Source organism: Caretta caretta, chromosome 13 (assembly GCF_965140235.1).
Source record: "Caretta caretta isolate rCarCar2 chromosome 13, rCarCar1.hap1, whole genome shotgun sequence".
NCBI classification, from domain to species: domain Eukaryota; kingdom Metazoa; phylum Chordata; order Testudines; family Cheloniidae; genus Caretta; species Caretta caretta.
This window is the reverse complement of record NC_134218.1, coordinates 2,205,123-2,214,269: the sequence shown is the minus strand read 5'-3', so window position 1 is coordinate 2,214,269 and position 9,147 is coordinate 2,205,123.

Here is a 9,147-nt window from a genome sequence, read left to right as displayed (position 1 = left end):
GGCTGTGGGAGCAGATCCTGGTGTGTCTGTTGAGAGGACCTCCTTGGCAGGGGGAAAGAAAGAGCAGCCCCACTGGTATCAGGTCTTGGATCTGAAGCTATGGGGTTGCTTCACCTTTACGTTCTCGTTCTCGTATTGCAGGTACTTTGGGAGACTATTTTTTTTGCAGCCTCTACAACAGCTACAGCAGGACCCAACCCATAGGATGAGGCCAAGGATGAACAATTAATCAAACACTTCGAGATCTTCAAAGAGCCCAAATCAAAAATCAAATAAAAAAGAGCCTAAACAATCAGACACTGTTATTTGTTCTGTTAGGGGGAAAATAAACGCCAGCCTCTGAAACTTTCCAGGGCAGGCAGGTCACCCCACAGCTGCCCGTGCAGGGTCCATCTCACATTCTTCGGAAGCAGCTGCTACTGACCACTGTTGGAGACAGGCTCCTGGATTGCCCGGACCCTGCTCAGGTCCTGCCTGGTGAGTCCTTTGTTCCTATCAAAGCTCTTGTCGGATAAAAAGCTCTCGAAGGTCAATTTTGTCTCTGAGCTGTTAACCAGAAATAGAGAAAAGGCCAAATGAAGTCACTGCGAAGCCATGGGTGAAGTGCAGGGGCTGCACCTCCACAGCGGGTGTGAGGAGTCAGATCCAGGTGATGTGACACCTTTAGAGTAAGGAGCAGCTCCAGCAAAGTCAGCTATTTACCAGGAGGCAGTTCATGCTGGCGGCCAAACCCGGGAGCTTCCAGCAGGGACAGGTGTAGGAATGGGAACTGCTCCGTGTTCTTTTCTTGCTCTCTCAGATTTCTGCTGATCAGCAAAAAGCAGGGCAGGCCCTGTTCATCTGCTTCTGGATCAGGCCTGCTTGTCTAAGGCATTTGTGCAGCCCCTATCACTGTATGATCTGAGGCCTCACAATCTTCAGTGTATTTATCCAGATAATACTCCTGTGGGCAGGGCAGCCCTATTATCCCATTGTACAGATGGGGAACTGAGGCTCAGAAGATCAGTGACTTACCCAAGATCACATAATGAGTCTGTGGCAATCCTTTCTCACTGCTCCAGAGCAGCCATCCCTTTAGCATCCCTTGAGGTTCACGCACGTCATTCTGGAGCTAAAGCAACAAAGGGTTTGTGTGTACTTGAAGCAGAGTGTGAGGGTTACACAGACCCCGAAGCAGACTCCAGTGATGGGACAGAGTCTGGCACAAGGGAAAAGCAATAGCTTTTGAATGGACTCATCAGGACACAGGCTACAATTCTGCTACAAGGGTGTTAACATTGCCCAGTAGGAAAACATGCAACTTTACAATACACTCCACCCAGTCTTGCCCCTTTGGGCGCAAGAGCCTAGTCTGCAACGCCTGCCATCTGGAAGAGCCGCTGCCTGTCTCGAGCGCTGACTATCTCTTCCCTCTGCCGTTCAGTGTTTAGCTCTCTGCCATTTAACTCAGCCAAGGGTTTTGGCATCATTTGCATGAAAGATGCAAAGCAAGGGCCCATCCCTGCTAGAGATGCAGATTTTCTGCCCGCCCTCAACCCAGACAATCTAGGGGAAGTTAATGCTTCTGCTTCCTTCTCAGGGTGATGCTTCGGCTGCTGGGACAGCATAAATTGCTAGTTAAAGGGATTGTCACCCTGGCATTTCCATTGGGGGTCCTACTGCACTCAGAGCCTTTGCTGTGGCTTGTGGGGTTGGAATCCCCTTGTGCGCTCCTGTATTTAACAGAATGATTTTTCTCTGTTGCCTTGATCTAGACAGGCTTTCTGTGGTACTGACTAGGGGCCAGTGCCTGCTCCTTTTTACTCACGTGAGTAGCCCTGGGGGTGAGAAGGATTTGGCCTGCAGCAGAAACCTACAGATGGGGTTTTTTATTAGACTCTCCAGCCTGTTCCTCCTCTCCTGTATAATTCAGTCACATGAAGAGAAGCTGTGGAAGGAGGGGAGAGGAAGGGGAAACTTGCAAAGTCAGCCATGGAGAGGAATCTGTGTCAGAAAGCATTACAAAGGGAGCTGGGGGATTGGCTCCAGTTGCTTCCAGTTGCTGTTTATTTGTGCCAACCCCTTAGGAGATTGCCCAGTGCGATGCAAGGCTCTTTTTTTCCCTGCGTCCCTCTCTCCTTTTATTGCACTGCAGACTCCGGCTGGGACAGCCCATCTCTGTTGCTATGGCTGCAATATGCTGGAAGGGTTTGGCCGGATAGTACATGCGAGCATCTCTCTCTTTCCTGCCTTGTGGTTCTCCTCCAGTCCCCTCTGTCCAGACCTTGCAGCTAAACGGCACTCGGGAATCACTCCGTCTCCTCCATGGTAAAGCAATGGCATGGATTTTATACACATTAGGTTAGACAGGTCTGTGCATGTTGCTCTCCGGCTGGCCTTCTTTTCTTGGAAAATAGGAGCCTGAAAGCAGGGGCAGATTAACGGCTGGTCTGAACTGGGAGGGTGCCTGTGAGCTCCCAGAGGGCGGATCTTTGGCTCCTGGGACCGGGGTGGCTGGTGATTCTCTAAGGCGGGCAGGGAGAGGTGACTCATAAATGTGTGTGCACAGTGAATGCACAGTCGTGAGTAAAGATTAGACCGTGCCTGCCCCGCCTGCCCTGTGGAGCTTTCACCGCACGGGGACATTGGTCCTGCCGCTGTCCACTGGGACCAGGGAGCAGGAGGGACCAGCCGAAAGCACTGAGCACAGCTGATCCCAGGCCCTGACAGGCAGCTGATCCTCCAGCCTGCCCACCCCCTCCCTGCCAGCTGCTGCAGTGCACGCAGCTGGGTGCTGGCTGAAAGAAGGAGCCACTGTCCAAACCAGCTCCCCCATAGCCTGGCCCCACACTCCACCGGCCTGCAGTGACAGCCAGGGTTTACAGCATCCACTCCCTCCTCAGTTCCCCCATCGTGGCCCCGGGGGCCGACAGGGCTTCCAGCCGGCATTACCCGGCTGGCATGAGACCAGGCCTAGTGTCTCAATCACACGGAGGGCAGGGACTGTGGTGCTGGGCCTGCTGCCTCTCCTCACCTCAGGCCCCTTCTAGGAGAACCCCAGCCAGGCCATGCAGCCACAGAAGGGGGGAGGTAGTTGGGGGCTGAGGGCATGTTGTTGGGGGGCCTCGGGACTGAGGTGGGGAGGAGAGGCTGTGGGGAATGGGGCCTGAAGGAGGAAGGAAGAGAGGATGGACTGAGAGAGGTGAACGGAGGCCTTGCGGTTGAGCAGAATGGGGGGGGGGTTGAGGGGAAAAAGGGGCTCAGTGGAGAAGGGAGAGGGTGTTTGTCGGTCCAGAAAATGGTGGAAGTCCGTGGCAGGGTCCCTGGGGGAGGAAATGGGGTCGTGGCGCTGGTGAGGATGGAGGGGCTCAGGCTCAGGAGATGGGGTTGAGGGGCTGAGGCCATGAGGGGAAGGGGCTGAGATAGAGGAGAGGTCAAACGGTTGGTATCACCTGCCTGGAGTGTTCCAAAGGCATGAGTCAGGCCCCCCCAAATCACAAGACTGGCTTAAAAATAAAGAGATTTTTTTAAAAAAAGTTCTTCCAGGGTCGTTTTCTTTGCCTGCTGGGTTTGAGCCCATTGGGTCCCCGTCTTCCAGCTTTTCTCCACGGCCACAAGGGCTGGAGAAATGAGAGCTGAGATTCTCGTGCCTCCAGGAGCTGGGGCTGTAAGGAAGATGTCAAATACCAAGTTCCTGGCGATGCCCCATTCCCCTCAGCCTCTCCTCCACATCTCAGTCCCAAGGCCCCTTCCTGCCCTCCCCACCTGCCCTCAGCCCCCAGCTACTTTCCCCCTTCTTCAGGGGCTGCATGGCCTGGAACACTGGGAGGAGCCGTTTGGGAGGAAGCGTTTTCCTGAGGGTGGATCAGGGCCCTTTTGTGCTTTGCTCTATCCCTGTATGAACTGGGGCGAAAGCAGCTTGAGACGGGAGGGGGCTCACTGCACCAGCCAGCAAGGGGATGGGAGGTCCCCTCAGCTTTTAGCGCAGGAAGGGTGTTTGCCAACCCCTTGGGTTCCCTTCCTTTCACCCTGAACACGAGAGCTTTACTTTCACAGTCCCTGCTAGCTGCTCCACCGCGAGGGGCCTCTCAGCACCACCAGGCCAAAGCCTGTCTGCAAACGTTTTTAATTTGGCTACCGACATTCAGCCGGGGGTCAGTGTGCATATGCAAGGGCTGAACCTGGAGTGGTGTTTTTCTCAGGGGCGAAAGCTGATTAGCACCAGCCCTCTGGCAGGGAACAACCAGACTCAGTGCGGGGCAGCCTCTTAGTGCCGGCACACGTATGTTTGTGAACTGGCATGTTTTTAAGGGAAAGTTTTGGCACTACGGGCACCAGGTGCTCCTAGCCATGCCGCTCCACCGGGATGGCTCTGCTCTCTGCTGGAGGGACTGTCTGTAACCCACATCTGCAGTACGCTGCGGAGCGCGCCATGGCAGCGACCAGGCTCTCACATACTCGTCTGACATGGTTACTGCAGACGCAGTTCACACAGCAGCATTTTTCCTGGCACAGCCATGTGGCGACTGCGTTGGCTTGGCCACACCTTCTGCCCTGCCGCTGTATTTGTACCGGAGTAACTGGGCAGCTGTCCCACGCTGCCTCAGTGGCCGGTGCCAGGAACTGGGGCTGTTTTTCACATGACTCACACCCTGGGATATCCTGCCCAGCCTCTCTGCTGAGTCTGCCGGTTATGCTGAGGACACCTGTCTAGCAGGAGCTTTTCTGAGATGAGCAAATCCATTTCGTACAGGGCCCTTATCAGCCACGGGCTGACAAAGACTTTAATTCACTAGCAACCTGAGGAAGCTTTGACCCAGCGAGAGTTTCCTAGCCTGCCCCTAATGAGTCTAAAACAAGGCCACTTCTGCTGTTTTGCTGAATCATCTGCTGGGGTGGAATCTGGCGGGGTGTAAACTACCTGTCATCCCATACCAGTGCCTGTGATGGAAATGCTCCCACAGGGGAAAGGTGCTTTAATGATACTGCCAAAGTAAGACCCATCTTTGGCCAAGAGAAATATGTGCATTTGTAATAACAGGCTCATTTCTGAGTCCCCAGCCACACTGGGCTGGGAATCAACTCCAGGAGCCATGTTCAAACTCAGTGTAAATACAGTTCCAGCTAAGTTGGTTTCTAGCAGTTGGGAGACCTGTGAGGGCATGGCCAACGCATCTTCAAACCATGGATCCTTAGCTCCATTTGGAGCCCAGTGTAGCTAGGACCGAGGCCTTATCTGCACTGCAGCATCTACTGCATTTAACCCCACTGCTTCCACACAGTCCTGCTCCAGAAGTCTGGGCAGTGCAGACAGGACAGAGCCATGTCAAAGACCCAGGCGCTAACGGTTGAAAAAGCACACACAGCCCAGCCCCGCCGACTTTCTGCACCATGCCGCAGCATGTGGGTGTCATTCCCTAATGTGCAGTGGGTTTGTGGAAGGGTGACACTTTCTCACTTGCATTCAGAGTCACTCCTGCTGATTGTAGGGACAAAGATAAGCGTTTACTGCTTTCTACTCCTCACACTCCAGCCCAGAGTGAGGGAGTAGCTGGGTTCTGTCCCTTCCCCTGAATAAAGCAACAAGAGAATCATTTCCCAAGCTACATTTACAATGTCAGTCAACTACACCTGTGCAGCCCTATGTAGTGGGCATCTACATAGGTTCTGCAAGTCTCTAGATAACACAGGGATCTGTATAAGTCTGTCTGTCACAGGGTGAGTCAAACCTTCACCTCCAGGCTCTGACCTGTACTTCCAAGTCATAGGGCTGCTGCAAGGCCTGCTGGGGCAGGGTGGAGCGAGGAAATAAAAGCCAAGCCACTTTCCCTGTCTGAGGCCGGGAAGAGCTAGAGAGAGCAGCAGCTAAGGAGCCCTCGAGGGAGAAGAGCCAGTGTCTGAACAGGGCTCCCAGTGGAGAGAGAGCTGGTAGCAGTGCTGCAGGAAGGAGGCCTCCAGGCAGGCTGCCAGTGACCCAGACAAGCGAGGGTAGGAAGTAGCCTCAGGAAGGGAGAGGGAAGTGTGGTTCTGAGGTGGGCGTGTGGAGTGTGGGCCTGGAGTATGGTCCAGAGGAACTAGGCGGCTCTGCACCTCAGTGCTGCCACCCGGAGATCCGTGTGGAAAACCCAGCAGTCAAGGCACAAAGGGACTTGCTTTGATTTGTTTGAACTCCGATTTCTCCCAAGAGGAGAGGACTCTTGGCATAACTGGAGGGCTGAGCCATCCAGGCACCAGAGGGAGACTGAGGCAAAAACTGCACCTGATGGGAGAGGTAAGCCAACCCCCCTCACTGCCCCAGGCTACACCTGCACAGCCTCCCCCACCTGCCTCAAGGCTCCTTCTCCTCAGTCCTGAAGCATCTATTCCCCCCCATGCCCCCACCCTATTACAAACGTTCTCTCTTCCTTCTCCTATGGCTGCATTGGCAGCTGTGGGGTCGTACAAGGGGGAACTGGTGGGATAATTTGGTCTTCAGAACTTGTTTTATTGGTGATGATGTGCAAGAAGGAAGAGCCCAGCTTGACTCTCAGATCCCAGGTTGAGCTTCTGGGGCTGGCCATTAGAAAAGGCATCTCTTCACTCTGAAACTGAGCATACCTGATATGCTGTCAGTGAGGCACAATAAACACGGGCACCCTTCCTCTCCCTGCCTGTTTTACAGAGTTGCTTTGCAGAGCAGAACTGCACTTCAGCATGGTATTAACGCAGCTCTGAGGAAGCCAGACAGTGTTATAACCCATGCTGTGTAGAAACAGGCTCATGCTGCATTATCAAATGCAGATTTGCAACACTCCAGAATTCAGCGGTCTGTGGAGCTGGCATTTTGGCTTGGCCTGTTATAAAGGCAGGGACCATTTGCAAAATCTGAATCCACAGATGGGTTTAGATCTTAACACTTCCCCTCACCTAAAGTCTGGGACAGTGGGAAAGACTTGGATCTGGGGCACGGTTCAGAGCCATCTCTACTCCTGTGCTTAAGCATGATTTCAGTGGGGACAGACTTTAGATGAGACATACACACATGGCTAACCATGTAGTTCTATCCCATAATTGCATCTGGTGCTTGGTGTTTACTTATGAACCCAGACAGGTAAAGTAAAAGATTTTTGAAAATGCAGAGATTTGCCCTTCTTCCCATACAATGACACGTTCTTAACTTTAAGACCATTTAGGAACTTTGTGCCGATAGCTTTGCTTCACGTGTGCAAAGTAGGAGCATTCTTCCTCTGCGGCTTGTGGAAGCGAATTTGCAGGCCAAAATCCTGCGACAGGAGTAATGACACTTACTGAGTTCATGAGGGGGGTTGTGAGGCTTAATTAATCAGTGTTAGTAAAGTGCTGTGAGATCCTTGCGGGGAGGCGAAGGGAGGGTTTGGGGTGCTGCATAAAACCAGAGTAGTATTACTGTTTCCTGTTCCAGCTGCCGTCGGGCGAGTGTCCCACACAGTCTGGATTATTTTGGTGTTTATGTCCCATAAGAGCTACAGGGGAGGCCTTCTAAGAGCTACAAAGAGGGGGTGGGTGCCAAGTCTCTTTGAGAGTCCGTGTGGGCTGGGTGCCTAGTTGCCCTTCGAAATCTTCCCTGCATCTGCAGGGGGTTCCATTTACAGGCCAAAGAGTAACTAAGGGCCCAGTCCTACAAGGTTCTGAGCACGTCCAGCTCCCATTCAGGCCAATAGGAGTTGGGGGCGCTTGCCATCTTACAGGATCAGGCTCTGAATAAATAATGGATTGGGAACTTACCTATAAAAGCTGATTCCCTGGCAGTGGAAAAAACTAAAAATGCCTATGTCCCTTCCAGCCTGCTGGTGTCTGTAACAGGATGCCTCAAGAAAGCCCCAAATGAGCAAATAGTTTCTTCTCTGCTGTTAACAAACTGCCTGTGACAGGTGAGGTACTATGTCATTATAGGCCAGAGGGGCTTGGCCCATTTTTAGGCTGTAGCCGGGGTGCCCAGAGATGGAATGGAGCTGGTTTGCCTCAGGCTTCACCCTGGAGCTGAAGAGAAATGGGGGCACCAACTTTTCCAGTTAATTGAATTTTTAAGACTCATGTTTTAAAAACTGGGTGAAATGACGTAAAACAGTGTCACCCTCTTTCAGGTGGGAAGTCGAGCTGACGCTCATAACATGAATGACGCTCTAGTATAACTAGAGTTCGTCTGTGCAAACACTCGGATTTATTGCTGGAATAAGTGGATGTGGCTCATTGGCTGCATCTTCAGCGCCACTTCCACCATGCGGCACCATCGGGGATCTGGACTTGGGAGAAGAAACATCCCATGTTGGTGCAGGTGGTTGGAGTTGTAGCCAAATGACCATGTCTCCTATGACATTTAAAGGCATCAGGCCAAACTCTTTGCTGGTGTAACGCCACTGATGTCAGGATTAATTTGGCCCATTATGTTCAGTGGCTCACCCAGAGAGCAGCAGGACAGAAAGTACCTGGGCTAGAGCCTCAGCTGTGCCCGAGGAGCACACAACACACAGCTCAGTAGGGGCTGGGGCTGAGCAAATGCATGTGCTTCCTTGATCCTGGAGCTGCTTGAGGCAGGGCTGTTGCCTAGGTAGAAGTTATAGCCACCTGAGGGCTGCTCTAACTTACACCAACTAGTAACAGTCCCAAGCTGCCAGGACTGCAGCCAGGAATTGCTGGGGCTCTGGCCACGCCCCCTCTGCTTTGGCCATGCAGCAAAAACAGCAGGGAAAACGCTGTGGCACAGACCCCGGCGGGGGACAGGGACACAAATACGTACCCAGGGCTCTGGGCAGGTTTGTACAGTCCATGTTGATGCCCATGTTGCTGCATCTTCACTGCTATTTTTAGCTGCCCTTGCTAGATTAAAGCTGGTGCAAGCTGCAGTCACACCTCCAACTACAGAGTAAACACCAGAAGATCTCCTCTACTCCAGAGTGATCATCCCGTGGCTGGGTAAGCCTGTGTTTAGGGGTGCTTTGCACCTGCTGCACCACAGCACAGAATCTGGGCCTGTTTGCAAAAAGTGGGGTTCTGAGGGTTAGCTTCCAGTTAAAAAAAATTCAGCTGGTTCTAGCTGTCAACCAGGCCTTGGAATGTGGCCATAGATCTACTCGCCTGCTTGTTCCTGGGGCTAGTGATCCTTCAGCTAAAGCCTAGAGGGGCTGGTAGAAACCAACAGAGACCAGCAAA